At 38.7% G+C, this 16,662-nt stretch overlaps 1 non-coding gene and 1 pseudogene across 1 annotated transcript; both read left to right on the forward strand.

Moving 5' to 3' along the window:
• The first annotated feature begins 11,618 nt into the window (after positions 1 to 11,618).
• TRNAM-CAU lies at positions 11,619 to 11,690 on the forward strand. The gene has a single exon. It is a non-coding gene; the product is annotated as a tRNA-Met (tRNA).
• A 3,413-nt stretch (positions 11,691 to 15,103) lies between these two features.
• LOC121990879 lies at positions 15,104 to 16,323 on the forward strand (annotated as a pseudogene).
• Positions 16,324 to 16,662: the final 339 nt, after the last annotated feature.

Here is a 16,662-nt window from a genome sequence, read left to right on the forward strand (position 1 = left end):
GGTGGTCGGCCCCTCTCTCCCTCTCTTCTCCCTTTGCTCTCTTTTCTATTGTGGTGGTGGTGGCCGAATATTACAAGGAGGAGAAGCTCTTTTGGGTGGTGTTAATCTTGGAAGATTGTCGCCCACACGACGTCCAAGGCGAGACGAGGAATATGACAGAAAATCTCGAGGTCATTAGCTTACAAAGAGAAGGTATAACTAGTAATTTTCTTCCGCATCATACTAGTTATTTTCTTTGTAAGAATTCTAAATACAAGAGGCAATTAGATCTAGTTTTTCGAATTTATTTTTCGAGTTTGTGTTTTCTTCTTTTTCGAATTTGTGATTCGATTGTTCTTTTTGGTTAACCTAGAGTTATTTAAGGAAATTAAATATTAGCTTTCCTTAAAAGGCTTTGTCTAGGCGGTGGTGGTTGCTCCCATATCCAAGAAGGCCATGTACCTCGTCATGCAGTCCTGGAAGCCAATTTTAGAAATTAATATTTAATGAAATTAATAACACAGGTAGATTTGAATCAATAATGTTAAGTTCTGCTTGCGATTCAAATCTAAACCATTAAGAACAGATAAGTTAAATTTGAAATCAATGATGTTAAGTTCCGTCTGTGATTCTTAATTTAACTTCTAAAGAACACAATAGGTTATTTAAGGAAAGGTTCGACACTTGTACGAAAATTTTTGTACAATGGAACCGATACGTTTTCCTTGGATTAACCAACATATAAAAGAGTGTCTTAGGCCAAAAAGAAAAGACAACTCTTACATGAACTATTGCGATCATTTCTGTTGCTTCGTTACCACTTTGCTATGCTCGATTACTTCAGTTAGAATGACACCAAATTTGAGCCACGATCTTTAACCACAAAAGTCAGTATAATTTAAAGTTGTACTTTCATATTCATTAATTGCATAAGAAAGTGTAGGGTCTTATATTTTCATTAAATCTTGTATTAGATTTTGTGAATAATAGTGAATTATCTGTCAGAAAGTTCCAAAGGGTCTGGATCTTGAAGTAGGAGTCATCGAATGCTCTGAAACAAATAAATCAGTGTGTTTTGCTTTCTCTTCTTTCTTACTTAACTATTTTGATTTCTACTGCGCACTTATTTTTTAATGTCCTAAGAAGAAATATTTTTAAAATCACATGATTCACCCCTCTTATGTGCACACAATTCTACAAGTGGTATTAGATGAAGGTTCACTTTGAATTGGTATAACCACCAATCAAGTAGGGGATTTTTCTTATTATTTTTCGCTTTGCTTTTATTCAATTTTGAGTTTTTTTATCTAATTCAAATTGGTGCAATCATCTCTATGGATAATATTTCTCACTTTCTTTTGTGAAATACTTGAAATTAGTGTAACACCAAATGAGTCATTCTTTTCTACTCTATTCCCTCCCACACTACTATTTCAAGACCTAGTCTTGGGACATTTTCTCTTAGTTTCTTTTTGTGTGTGCAAGTTCTTTCCTAATGCCCAAAGTGAAGGCTACAATACTGCTCAACCTCCACTCTTCAGCGAGGATGATTTTCCTTACTAGAAGAAAAGAATGGAGGTATACCTAAAGACAAACATCGACTAGTGATTTTCAATCCAATGAGGATGCATGGTGCCAATTGATGATGCAACTAAAGTCCCTCTTAACTCGGAAAACTGGAACCTAGAAATGAAGAAGGCTCAAGTTGATTCAAAATTTCTGAACAACCTTCAATGTGGACTGACCAAGGAAGAACTCAACTAGGTCGGGCCGTTCGAGAACACAATGGAACTCTAGGATAAGTTGAACTAACTACATGAAGGCACAAGTGATGCTAAGGTAACTAAACATGATTTGTTATTAAATAATTTATTTATTATTAAAATACAGGATAGAGAGACAACAACTCAACTACATGCAAGGATTAAAGACATCTTAAATGGACTTCATTTGATAGGTCATCAACTGGAAAATAGGGACGTCATAAGGTAAGCCTTAAACTCTTTTCCTCGAAATGAACTGTAAAATACCGGAAATAGGCGGATATGAATAAGCGATATTTCCGGAATTTTTGGACATTTTTCGGGAATTTTTCGGAGTTCGTACGGATGAGTTAACGGGGATCAAGATGGGGCCGGAAAAGCCTGTTTAGGCTACCCAGTTTTAGTAAGGAAAAGTTTTATTTTTCTTTTCCTTTTTACTTTTCTTTTTCTTTATATTTTTCTTTATTTTCCTTAATCCCTCCGTTTCTCTCCCTGCCCTAATCGGCGCCGCCACCGCCTCCTCTGAGCCTTATCCCTCTGCTGCCGAAGCCCTAGCCGCCGGCGACTCTGCCACCGCCGATCTCCGGCCTGTGCCCTAGACTTAGCCCCGACGCCACTGCCGGTACCGGTTTCTCAGCGTCGGACGCCGTCGCCGTGCCCTAGCACCGCCGCCCGACCGCCTGCCTGAGTCAAACTCCTCTCCTCTGCTTGCCCTAGCCACCCGACGCCACCACAGCGTGTCTGTGCCCTAGTGCCGGCGCCACCGTGGACCATTCGGTGCCCTAGCCACCCTGTGCCGCCCGACCACCTTCTTCTCTTCTCCTCTCCTCTGCCGCCACCACAGAGCCGACGCCGCACGGAGCAGCATCGACGACGAGTTTCTTCTCTGTTGTGCTCGTGCCCTAGCTAGCCGCCGGCGCCTCCTTCCTCCCGAGCAGTGATCTTTAAGATCAGAGCTTGGATATTCTTCTTTGTTATAGATCAATCCTTCTTTGTGGTGGATCAACAAGCACAACTACGAGATAGGTAAGGAAATTTAGGTATTTTTGGTTTGAGGCTCAGATTTACAGTGTTATGGGTGCTTCCCTAATTGATAGTATAGGGTATTTAATTGTTGTTGTGGATTTTATTTTGATCCTGGTAGTGTGGAGGATTTTTCAGCAGCAAGCAACCTTTCACTGCAGTCATTTGAATTGTGAACTGAGGTAAGGTTTAGGGTTTTACTTTGATCATGTTGTTGATGATTGATTGATAGGATTAGGTAGTTTGGAATTGATCTAATGGTGGATTGGGGATTAGGTAACTAACCCTAATTTATCGTTAGACTTTATTTAGATAAGTTGATGATTATTATTTAGGGTTTTGCCCTAAATGGTTTTAAGGATTTATTTAGCAATTCATTCGAATTTTAGCTAAATAAAAATGTATTTATTGGATTAGAATTTAGTTTGGCTAATTGTGTATGATAGAATTAGCTAAACTAGACATTATGTTGGATACAGGACTTTGACACGAGACGAGTATCTCGACGTCGTGTTCGGACCGGATTGGACCATTTTGTCGGAGGCGGGTACTTTTGACTTATGTCATTTGATATGCTTAGTAATTAAATTAACATGTTGCATTAATTGTGTTTCTTATCTGTTTCGGTTAATCACTACCCAAATCTTACATGCTTGATTGATTGATGGGTTTTGCATCTCGGGTATATTTTACCTGTCTATACATGCTTATAGGGGTAGTGATATGCCATGCTTGACCATGTTCAGGACCTAGGTTTTTATACCTTCTGTGTACCTTGATTTGATATGATTCTTTGACCTAGGGTGCACATTTCTATATATATGGATTAGGTCAGGATGTTTATATGGTTATTGCCATGCATCATTTGCATGATTGCATGCTGTGCGATAGTCCGCTCCATTATTGCTGAGCACATCGCCAGTTACATGGATCTGCACACACCACCACTCATGGGTTAGTGGTCGATTCAGGCTGTGTGTGTTGCAGCAGGGACTCTGTTAGGCACCGTTGGTCCGCTCATGGGTAGTGTGACACAACGTGTCCGGCAGGGATTCCTCCCCGTCTTTGAGTACCGGGAGTTGAGAGCATTGCGCTCCCCCATCTATGATTTGGGGTAGGAGGATAGGTGTACTCCGACAGCATCCCGTCCACTCGGTCACTCATCAGGAGTAGTGACGACAGAGTGCACGGTTGTCACAGCCCTACCCACTCGGCCTCACGTTTGTATGAGATGATCGACTGGCGTCAGGGGTGACCAGGACGCATCATTGGCATCATATGCATGATGCATTTATTGTTTGTGTTTGTGGTTGCTGCATTTATATGCTGCATATTGTTTGGATACCTATGTTTGACATGCATACAGGATTCCTATACCACTCGGACTGTTTGACCTTATACTCAGGACCTGGTTAGTACAGCATTCTCCTGTTTACTTCAGATGCATATTTATATCTTTCTTATATCAGGAGACTGTACGCATGATTAGTGTTAGGTGTTATTTCTTTACTTTGCATATCAATTGTACCTGCTGAGTGTTGGACTCACCCCGCCTCCATTGTTGATATTTTCAGGTTGATGCTGTCAGGAGGGAGTTCCAGTCGCTAGTCCTCACTGCACGTAGTGCTGGTCCTGCAGACCTTCAGGATATGTTTGGTTTTCTTTGGTTTCTTTCTGTTCTAGACTGTTTGAACTCGTTATGTTCTGGATTTATTTGCATATGGACATGATATAAATTTTATTATATTGACGGATTTGGATTTGGTTTTTATTCTACTACATGCCTGCCTGGATGGCAGAAGAGGTGAGTTCGTCGGTTTTGAGCTTTACGAGTGTAGTTGAGTAGGGTGGTTTTTGAGTCAGAGTATTATTACTGCGTGGTTGTGTCAGCCAGAGGCTGAATATATATATAAACTGCGTGGTGATTGATTTTTATTATTGTTATGATTCCAGCCGCATGTGGCTGAGTATTTAGTGCTTGTAGAAAATTTTTGATTGTCCGCCGTACAGGGGAGATGCTGCCGAAATTTTCTCGGACAGGGTCTCCTCTGGGGGCGTGACATGAACCATGGGCATCTATAGTAGATGCCTATAAAGTTTTGAAGAATTTGAATAAATTAAAATTATATGAGTTATTTTATAAAGTTGAACTCCATGAATAGACTAACTCAAATCAGGTCGAGAAGGGTATAATGTTTCTTGCAGGTTCGACAAAGGAGGAGAAAATAAGAACCCAAACCAAGCCTGAATCAGAAGATGAATCTATTTCAGAATTAGATGAAGAAAAACTAGTGAATCTAGTAAGAAAAATATTCACTAGAAAGAAAAAGAACTTCACCAATAATGATATCCAAAAAATGATCAAGTCGACATCCAATGATGCAAAGATAAATATCACATGCTTTGGATGCAACAAGAAGAGACACTTCATACACAAATGTCTAAATCGGAAGGAAGATAAGTTGAAGAAGATGAAAAGGAAGAAAGTGCTTCAAGCCACCTGGGACAAATTTATAGGTCCTGTGTAGATCGGCTTGGGGGGGGGGGAGGGGTGAATAGCGTCCTGTAATTAAATTTACTAATTCTCTTGCTTCTCACTTAGCAAGGATACATACACATTAATTAGAAAGAAATAACATAAAATTTAAAAAATAAGAGGTTTTTACTTAGTTACAACCTAGGTGGTTGTTAGTCCAAGACTTTAAAAGATCTATTAAAAATCTCCAAATGACGGAATAGCCTCTTACAACAATTAAATATAGAAAAAATAGTAAGCAGTAAACAATAGAAGCGAATGTATATGGAACTCCAGGTTCACAACTCTATTTATAGCTCTCTTAGTCGAACTGATTGTTTAGGATCAGTTATCATGATTTGAAGTTTATTGGTCAACTGATCCTACTGATCCTTTTGATCAATCGACTGAACCTCTTGAACCTGGACAACTTTAGTCAAGATTCATCTTCTGTTTAGATAATTCATTATTCGATCAATCGAACCTTTTTATTAGTCAATTGATCCCCCCGAACTTCGTTCGATTCCATTGCACTAAATTAACATCTCTGAGCGAAAAGTGGAGAAGATGATAAACAGTAGATGTGTGCGCACACGTAATGCAAAACGTACCTGACCAATGGAGAGGACCCTCCTTTTATGCTGCCTCTCATAACCTCCACGATAATGAGGTGACAAGGAATATCTTATGCCAAAATATATTAGGTAATGGAAGATGTTCAATTTGGAAGATGCATAGTTATCCTCTGAGAAATGTTCTGTTACATGTATATAAACAGTCTTTTATAACCTTTGCAATAAAGGAGGTGGCAGAGAATGTCAGATGTCATGTACTGGTAGATGTATAGCCACCCTCATAGGAAGGTTCCATCGCAGATATATGTTGTAGTAATGGAACATTCCTTGACATGTAACTATTATTTCTGCTAGGTTGTTATGACTCACTGATAATATTGTCTCCTGGAGGCAATCCGATCGGCCTGTTGTATGATGGTAGGTTAGCATATAAGAAAAAAGAAAGGGGGGGGGGGATCTTGGCCCCATATATTTGTCCCGCACTTTAGGCCGACCGACTATATACTAAGTGTCCTGGAACTGAGGAATAGGGAACTATGCCCTGTAAATCTGACTAGCACTTGGGCCGACCAACCAACCATATGATGATAATTGTCTTAATACTGAGAGATAGGGACCTAGGCCTTGTAAACCTGATTGGCCCTTGGGTCGACCGGCCATATGCTGATAGTTTCCATAATGATAAGAGATAGGGAACTATAACTACAACCTGACTAGCCCTTGGCCCGACTTGCCATATGCTGAGAGTTGTATTGTAGAAGCGGGGAGTTGGGCCCGTATGCCCTACCATTGTGGGAGCTGACTAGATTTATCCTGTGTATCTTGGCACTGAGGTGTGCAAGGCTGAGGCCCTTAAGTTTGACAGGCTCCATACTGAATGCCTTAGCGTTGAGGAGTGAGGAGCTGAGTTTCGGTGAGAGTGACTCGTCCATCTATGTATATTTTGACCCTGATTGTCATCTCACCCTGACTTTATCCGCCGCATCACCAACCTTAACATTAACCACCACCTCCCATTGGGTTCACTCATAACATAGCGTATCATTATTAGTAATACATACTTAATCCTATTGTATTTAATATTTAAATATCAATTAGAGTGGCGCAGCGGAAGCATGGTGGGCCCATAACCCACAGGTCCCAAGATTGAAACTTGGCTTTGATAATTTTATTTTTTATTTAAAAATAATTTGAACTTTTTTACAATTAAAATAGTAGATAAATTTAAAGAATGTTTAGAGTTAGCTTGTGAAAAGAAGTGTTATGAATTGATTTTCATAACCATTTTATTTTAGAAAGTCAATTTTCATAAAATTAATTTCTCAGGAGTACAAAATTAATTCAAATGAAAAATTATTTTTCGAATATATTAAACTTGTCACTAAGTTTTTCAAATATCTAAATAATTCATTTTACTTTTCAAATTATAAAAATCATGCATTAATTTTCTCAAAATGCTCCATTTTTTTTTGTCTCTCTAAGTAATAATTATTTGAATAGGTGGCTGAGGCAGTAAAATCACAATCAGACACTTGAGTTAGTATCAAAATCACAGCCAAGTTATCGAGTTGGTCTTGAATCATCGTCAAGTGATTGATCGAGAATATAGTCGCGACTTGTAATCAATTTTTCATGATTTCTTGGCTACAAAATTGTAACATAGTGGTTGAGCGGCTGCCTACAATTACATGCATATTCTAGAATGAAAAAAAAATCCTTACTGTTGGATTGAAAGCCCTAAAGGGGGTGGGATGAATAGCACTCGTGGTTTTCATGTTCGTTTCGGAAAACATCAATTAAATACACAATGGAATAATTAAACACAAACACAAACGCTATGGGTTTTACTTGGTTCGAGGCCTGTGGCGACTCCTACTCCAAGGTCCACGCTCATTGAGCGTTTACTTCAGACAACCACTATCAATTCGAAAGTTACAATTTGAAGTATAATATAAATGAAAAATTTATACCGACAAATAAGGAATTAGTAAACTTGAAGCTTCTAGTCGTCGGAATCGAGTTACAGCTTTATCGGATTGTCCTTTGAGCAACACACGGAAGAAAGATTATGTTTTTAGTTGTTGTTCTTGCTGGTCGAACCAGGCATATATAGCCTGATGAGGGCACCCTCAACCTTATTGAGGACGCCTCCAATCCCCAGGTCAGCCGCACATGGATAAGCCCTGCTTCGTCACTGCTTATCCTCCTGAGCGCGCCTCCAAGCTCCATGGAGGGCGTCCTCCATCAGCATCCAGGGTGCGCTCAGCCTCCATGGAGGGCGTCCTCAGCCTGCTTCCTACGCTACTTCGGCCAAGGCACCCGAGGCGCCTCCAAGCTCCATGGAGGGTGCCTCGGATATTGTTCATCCGGGCTTTTAGTACTTTTTCATTCCCTGCAAGATATGTTAGAACAAAATACAAAACATATCCTGCAAAATAGAGTTAGCACAAATAAAACAAGATTAATATAAGAATTTGGCAGCCACCCGACTGTTCGGTTCTAACTTCATGTTTCCAAACGAAAATCCTAGGTTGAACCGACGTCTACTGTTCCCTCACCAGGGAACGCATCCTCACCTACTGCACTCAGGAGAGTTCACCCGTTGCTAGACCAATCCTCCAGACCGAATGGACTTTTGCTCAGCGCCTGAGGCTCCAAGACTTTCTGCTGGACGTTCGTTCCACGACCTGTCCAGTCTTCCACCCAGTTAGCGACACCAGGACTTTCCACCTAGAGTCCACAACTCTAGGGTTTTTGCTCGAATCCCTCGACTCGCCAAGACTTTCTACTTAGGGTTACCACCCCCTAGGATTTTCCTTTTGCATAACCGCAGCTAGGACTTTTACCTAAGTACACTTAGGACTTTCCTGCAAACTCATTCAAACATGTTAGACCACAAATAACCTTAATTTTGAATCCTTTGTCATTATCAAAACTCAGATTCGATCGTCGGATGCTTCCCATATTAACACTTACAAGATAGATAGATGATTATTATATGGAGAATTGTCACCAAGAGATCTAGAGGTCAATTTCTGAGAGTGAAATACTTGTCAGATTTCCACCCATCTCCATGCAATGGTCATTGTCAAAGATGGCCCTTGCCAGAGCTTATGTTTATATATATATATATATAATTTTCCGTGTATGCAACCTTCTCTTTTCCCCTTTTTTTCCACTGTTTCTCAGCCACTATCTTAGTTTTTCTTCTACTTTCGGCCGAGATGAGATCCTCTGTCCCGAAAATATCGTGGCCCAGCATCGATCGGACGGCTATGACATTTTCATGATGTACACTGCATCCTTGAGATGTGATTTAGTTCGTCCGATCGGCGCTGAGACATGGGAACACGACATTTTCGGGACAGAGGATCTCATCTCCTTTCGGCCACCACAATATTAATAATGGGACACATTTAATCCAAAGTAACTTGCAAATACACTTGGACACATTTTAAGCAACTATTTAGCCTCTTTAGCAAGTCTTCTCTAGCAGTTAACCTAAACATGATTTGTTATTAAATAATTTATTTAATATTAAAATACAGGATAGAGAGACAACAACTCAACTATATGCAAGGATTAAAGATATCCTAAATGGACTTCATTTGATAGGTCATCAACTGGAAAATAGGGACGTCATAAGGTAAGCCTTAAACTCTTTTCCTCGAAATGAACCGTGGGCATCTATAGTAGATGCCTATAAAGTTTTGAAGAATTTGAATAAATTAAAATTATATGAGTTATTTTATAAACTTGAACTCCATGAATAGACTAACTCAAATCAGGTCGAGAAGGGTATAATGTTTCTTGCAGGTTCGACAAAGGAGGAGAAAATAAGAACCCAAACCAAGCCCGAATCAGAAGACGAATCTATTTCAGAATTAGATGAAGAACAACTAGTGAACCTAGTAAAAAAATGTTCACTAGAAAGAAAAAGAACTTCACCAATAATGATATCCAAAAAATGATCAAGTCGACATCTAATGATGCAAAGATAAATATCACATGCTTTGGATGCAACAAGAAGAGACACTTCATACACAAATGTCTAAATCGGAAGGAAGATAAGTCGAAGAAGATGAAAAGGAAGAAAGTGCTACAAGCCACCTGGGATGAATTTATAGGTCCTGTGTAGACCGGCTTGGGGGGGGTGTGAATAGCGTCCTGTAATTAAATTTACTAATTCTCTTGCTTCTCACTTAGCAAGGATACATACACATTAATTAGAAAGAAATAACATAAAATAAAAAAGAATAAGAGGTTTTTACTTAGTTACAACCTAGGTGGTTATTAGTCCAAGACTTTAAAAGCTCTATTAAAAATCTCCATATGACGGAGTAGCCTCTTACAACAATTAAATATAGAAAAATAGAAAGGAGTAAACAATAGAAGCGAGTGTATATGAAACTCCAGGTTCACAACTATTTATAGCTCTCTTAGTCGAACTGACTGTTTAGGATCAGTTATCATGATTTGAAGTTTATTGGTCAACTAATCCTACTGATACTTTTGACCGATCGACTGAACCTCTTGAACCTGGACGACTTTAATCAAGATTCAACTTCTATTTGGATAATTCATTATTCGGTCGATCGAACCTTTTTATTAGTCAATTGATCCCCCCGAACTTTGTTCGCTTCCATTGCACTAAATTCACATCTCTGAGCGAAAAGTGGAGAAGATGATAAACAGTAGATGTGTGCGTACGCGTAATGCAAAACGTAACTGGCCAATGGAGAGGACCCTCCTTTTATGCTGTCTCTCATAACCTCCACGATAATGAGGTGACAAAGAATATCTTATGCCAAAATATATTAGGTAATGGAAGATGTACAATTTGGAAGATGCATAGTTATCCTCTGAGAAATGTTCTGTTACATGTATATAAACAGTCTTTTATAACCTTTGCAATAAAGGAGGTGGCTGAGAATGTCAGATGTCATGTACTGGTAGATGTATAGCCACCCTCATAGGAAGGTTCCATCGCAGATATATGTTGTAGTAAAGGAACATTCCTTGACAAGTAACTATTATTTCGCTAAGTTGTTATGACTCCTGGTAATATTGTCACCTAGAGGCAATCTGATCGGTCTGGTGTATGATGGTAGGTTAGCATATAAGAAGTGGGGATCTTGGCTCCATATATTTGTCCGGCACTTTAGGCCGATCGATCATATACAAAGTGTCCTGGAACCGAGGAATAGGGAACTATGCCTGTAAATCTGACTAGCCCTTGGGCCGACCAACCAACCATATGATGATAATTGTCTTAATACTGAGAGATAGGGACCTAGGCCTTGTAAACCTGATTGGCCCTTTGGTTGATCGGCCATATGCTGATAGTTGCCATAATGATGAGAGATAGGGAACTATAACTACAACCTGACTAGCCCTTGGGCCGACTAGCCATATGCTGAGAGTTGTATTGTAGAAGCTGGGAGTTGGGCCCGTATGCCCTACCATTGTGGGAGCTGATTAGATTTATCCTGTGTATCTTGGCATTGAGGTGTGCAGGGCTGAGGCCCTTAAGTTTGACCGGCTCCATACTTAATGCCTTAGCGTTGAGGAGTGAGGAGCTGAGTTTCGGTGAGAGTGACTCGTCCGTATATTTTGACCCTGATTGTCATCTCACCCTGACTTTGACCGCCGCGCCACCTACCTTAACCGTAACCACCACCTCCCATTGGGTTCACTCATAACATACCGTATCATTATTAGAAATACATACTTAATCCTATTGTATTTAATATTTAAACATCAATCAGAGTGGCGCAGCGGAAGCGTGGTGGGCCCATAACCCACAGGTCCCAAGATCGAAACTTGGCTCTGATAATTTTATTTTTTATTTAAAAATAATTTGAACTTTTTTACAATTAAAACAGTAGATAAATTTAAAGAATGTTTAGAGTTAGCTTGTGAAAAGAAGTGTTATGAATTGATTTTCATAACCATTTTATTTTACAAAGTAAATTTTCATAAAATTAATTTCTTGGGAGTACAAAATTAATTCAAATGAAAAATAATTTTTCGAATATATTAAACTTGGCACTAAGTTTTTCAAATATCTAAATAATGCATTTTACTTTTCAAATTATAAAAATCATGCATTAATTTTCTCAAAATGCTCCAATTTTTTTTGTCTCTCTAAGTAATAATTATTTGAATAGGTGGCTGAGGCAGTAAAATCGCAATCAGACACTTGAGTTAGTATCAAAATCACAGCCAAGTTATCGAGTTGGTCTTGAATCATCGTCAAGTGATTGATCGAGAATATAGTTGCGATTTGTAATCAATTTTTTGTGATTTCTTGGCTACAAAATTGTCACATAATGGTTGAGTGGCTGCCTACAATTAGATGCATATTCTAGAATGAAAAAAATCCTTACTGTTGGATCGAAAACACTAACGGGGGGTGGGATGAATAACGCTCATGGTTTTCATGTTCATTTTGGAAAACTTCAATTAAATACGCAATGGAATAATTAAACACAAACACAAACGCTAAGGGTTTACTTGGTTCGGAGCCTGTGACGACTCCTACTCCAAGGTCCACGCTCATTGAGTGTTTACTTCAGGCAACCACTATCAATTCGGAAGTTACAATTTGAATTATAATATAAATGAAAAACTTATACTGACAAATAAGGAATTAGTAAACTTGAAGCTTCTAGTCGTCGGAGTCGAGGTGCAGCTTTATCGGATTGTCCTTTGAGCAGCACACGGAAGAAAGATTGTCTTTTTAGTTGTTGTTCTTGCTACTGATCGAACCAGGCATATATAGCCTGATGAGGGCGTCCTCAACCTTATTGATGACGCCTCCAATCCCCAGGTCAGCCGCGCATAGATAAGCCCTGCTTCGTCACTGCTTATCCTCTTGAGGGCGCCTCCAAGTTCCATGGAGGGCGTCCTCCATCAACATCCATGGTGCGCTCAGCCTCCATAGAGGGCGCCCTTGGCCTGCTTCCTGCGCTGCTTCGGCCAAGGCACCCGAGGTACCTCCACGCTCCATGGAGGGCGCCTCAGACACTATTCATCCGGGCTTTTAGTACTTTTTTCATTCCCTGCAAGATATGTTAGAAAAAAATATAAAACATATCCTGCAAAATAGAGTTAACACAAATAAAACAAGATTAATATAAGAATTTGGCAGCCACCGGACTGTTCGGTTCTAACTTCATATTTCCATACAGAAATCTTAGGTCGAACCGACGTCTACTGTTCCCTCACCGGGGAACGCATCCTCACCTACTACACTTAGGAGAGTTCATCTGTTGTCAGATCAGTCATCCAGACCAAATGGACTTTTGTTCAACGCCTGAGGCTCCAAGACTTTCTGCTGGACTTTCTCTCCACGACCCGTGAAGTTTTCCACCCAGTTCGCGACACCACGACTTTCCACCTAGAGTCCACGACTCTAGGGTTTTTGCCCGAAGCTCTCGACTCGCCAAGACTTTCTACCTAGGGTTACCACTCCCTAGGATTTTCCTTTTGCCTAACCGCAGTTAGGACTTTTGCTTAAGTACACTTAGGACTTCTCTGCAAACTAATTCAAACATGTTAGACCACAAATAACCTTAATTTTGAATCCTTTGTCATTATCAAAACTTAGATTCGATCATCGGATGCTTCCCATATTAACACTTACAAGATAGATAAATGATTATTATATGAAGAATCGTCACCAAGAGATCTAGAGGTCAATTTCTAAGAGTGAAATACTTGTCAGATTTCCACCCATCTCCATGCAATGGTCATTATCAAAGATGGCCCTGGCCAGAGCTCATGTTCAGTGTATATATATATATATATATATATATATATATTATTTTCCGTGTATGCAACCTTCTCTTTATATATATATATATATATATATATATATATATATATATTATTTTCCGTGTATGCAATCTTCTCTTTTCCCTTTTTTTTCCCACTATTTCTCAGCCATATCTTAGTTTTTCTTCTACTTTCGGCCACCACAATATTAATAATGGGACACATTTAATCCAAAGTGACTTGCAAATACACTTGGACACATTTTAGGCCTTCTCTAGCAGTTAACCTAATGGACTTTAGATATCTACATGATCATCTCTAGCTAAGCTTAAGTCAGGCGACTCTTTTAATTTGCTAATGTCTAGTATGGGAGATTTCCATTTTATATATCACTTGTTGTTGGACATTTTAATTACTTCATAATTGGTCTTTGCAAGTTTAGCACCATCAGCAATTGGCAATGGACGGAAGCACTTTTTAGGTAATTAAAAAATATAGAGCGCCCACTGAAAACAAACATTGAAGAATTTGTAAAAAAATATATATATATTTTTGTTTTTTAAAACTGATTTTGGAAAGCAACTTTAGAAGGCAGTATGATCTTATTTATAAATTAATTTCCAAAGCTCCTGAGACATGAATTTTATCAAATACTTTAATTACCTCTCAAGGTGCTTTTACCCGTCAAAGACCAACAAAATGCGCTGTGACCCTAAGAACCCTCTAGAGAAGCACTCTTGAACGCAGGCTAAGCTTTTCCTTTCGTATCCGCTTTTTCCTCTCTATTGAGGATGCATTGCTTGCCTAAGTTCTGAATAGTAAATTTCAAAATTTCTTTTGGCAATTATAGATACCATTGTGCAACTACTATCTCTAGTTTCACAAATCAATAAATTTATTTTGGCTGTTTACCAAGGACTCAAATGTTTCACAAATCAGTAAAATTATTTTGTTGTGGTATTCTCTGCCACCTCTTTTACAAGGAAGGATTTTTTCCAGTGTTACTTCATAAAACTATCCTTCATCCTCTACCCAATCTATCAAATAGTGAAAGGATCTATTTTTGTCCTACTTCTTTAACTTCCGTTGGCTTGTCTTAGGCAGCCTTTTACCAGTTTGTTGGAAGACCAAAAGATCAAGCCACGACAAGTGGTAATTTTTTATTTTATGTTTTATTTTATTATCTTCTTCGAAGATTGCTTAAATTGCTACTCTTTATAACTGAAGAAATGTTTGAATCTTCAGTGAATTGATGTTGCTTAATTCTCCTCTTTAACTTTAAAGAGTAAATTAGTTCTTTGTATTGCAAAAGTCCTGTCTTTTTAGTTTTGATGCAGAAAAAGTGACCCATTCCCTTCAGAAGATTGCACATCAAAAGCATTTCAAACAATCTGATACAAACTAATGTTCCAGCTACAACTAATTCTTCTCTAGTTGAATTGCAAAAAAAATAAAAAATAAAAAAAAAGATGTCATCTGATAGTTCGTTAAATGCTGACTTATTAGAAAAGATGCCCGTTCTTGGTCTGATACTTCGGGCTATGATTGGCATCTGTGTGGGTGTTCTAATTGTGTTTATTCTGGTCATTTTATCCATATGGATCAGATTCAAGAGGAAGACAAGGAAGATTTATAAAAGCATGCCAGTATTGCAAATACCATCTGTGACAAAGGAAATCCCTGTGGACATAGTTGGCAATCAATTCTCAAATCAAATTCTACAGGACAATGAAGGGTCTCTTGTCCCAGCCATGACAAATTTCGTGATAGGGAATCAGTGAAGACAGTTGCAGCACAACTGACCAATAGAAATTCTTGTGATGCTGAAAATATTGGCCCGTACAGCTCAACTCGCCACAATGATAGAGCTGGGAGTGGTTGTTCTGGTGACGAAGATAGCTCTAGATCTACTAGGAAAGCATATTAAGCATTTCCACTTGTATCTCCTTTAGTTAGACTGCCCGAGTCCTCGCATCTCAGTTGGGGCCATTCGTTTACCTTAAGGGATCTTGAGCTCACAACAAGTCATTTATCCAATGACAATGTCCTCGGGGAGGGTGGATATGGAGTTGTCTATTGTGGGCGTTTGATAAATGGTACTGAGGTTGCAGTAAAGAAGCTTGTGAATAATCTGTAAATTCATTGTTCCCTTTCATTTAGGTTCATTTTACCTCAAAATAATGTACTAATGCTCACTCATTGAATTATGTAAAGGACAGGAAGAGAAGGAATTCATAGTAGAGGTGGAAGTCATTGGTCATGTTCGGCATAAGAATCTAGTTAGGCATTTGGGGTATTGCATAGAAGGAATTCACAGGTGAAAAGTCTGAGCTATTCATTTAGTTACTTCCATTAAAATGATTACATAGATTGACCGACGTTAACAGGATGCTCGTGCATGAGTATGTCAATAATGGAAACTTGGAGCAGTGGCTACTAGGAGCTATGCATCAAAGAAGCATCCTTAGTTGGGAGAAGCGCATGAAGGTCATCCTTGGCACAGTAAAGGCGTAAGCTCAACCCTCCTAAGCAATTCTTCTTCTTTTTGGTCTTCTATGCTTCAGTTTGAGTTGCCTAGCTAACTCCTTTCAGGCTTTCCTACTTGTATGAAGCAATTGAACCAAAAGTAGTGTCCATAAGAGTTCTGACGATTTCAATTTTTCTATTGAAAATTTTGATCAATAGGTGAAAGAGAAAGACATAATTTTGAAGTGTTGATAAATAGACGGAGATCAACTATTATAATCCAAAAGCATGTGAGAAAATGGTCTACTAGAAAGATCTTTAATGAACATATGAGGGATGTTAGGTAAGACTCTTTGATGGTTCTTTCATTATTCATTTGTTAATTTTTTCTTATGAATCTTTATAAATGTGCTTTGTGATCCTTTCTTATTGTAGTTAAATAACTTATATTGTGGTATTATTGTAACAACTGCTAGTTATTACCTTACTGTAGCATTGTTGAATGTACTTGTGTGTGTTGTAACTGAATGATGACATTTAGAAAACTAAAAATGATAATTTA

This window comes from Zingiber officinale, chromosome 6B, assembly GCF_018446385.1.
Source record: "Zingiber officinale cultivar Zhangliang chromosome 6B, Zo_v1.1, whole genome shotgun sequence".
NCBI lineage: Eukaryota > Viridiplantae > Streptophyta > Magnoliopsida > Zingiberales > Zingiberaceae > Zingiber > Zingiber officinale.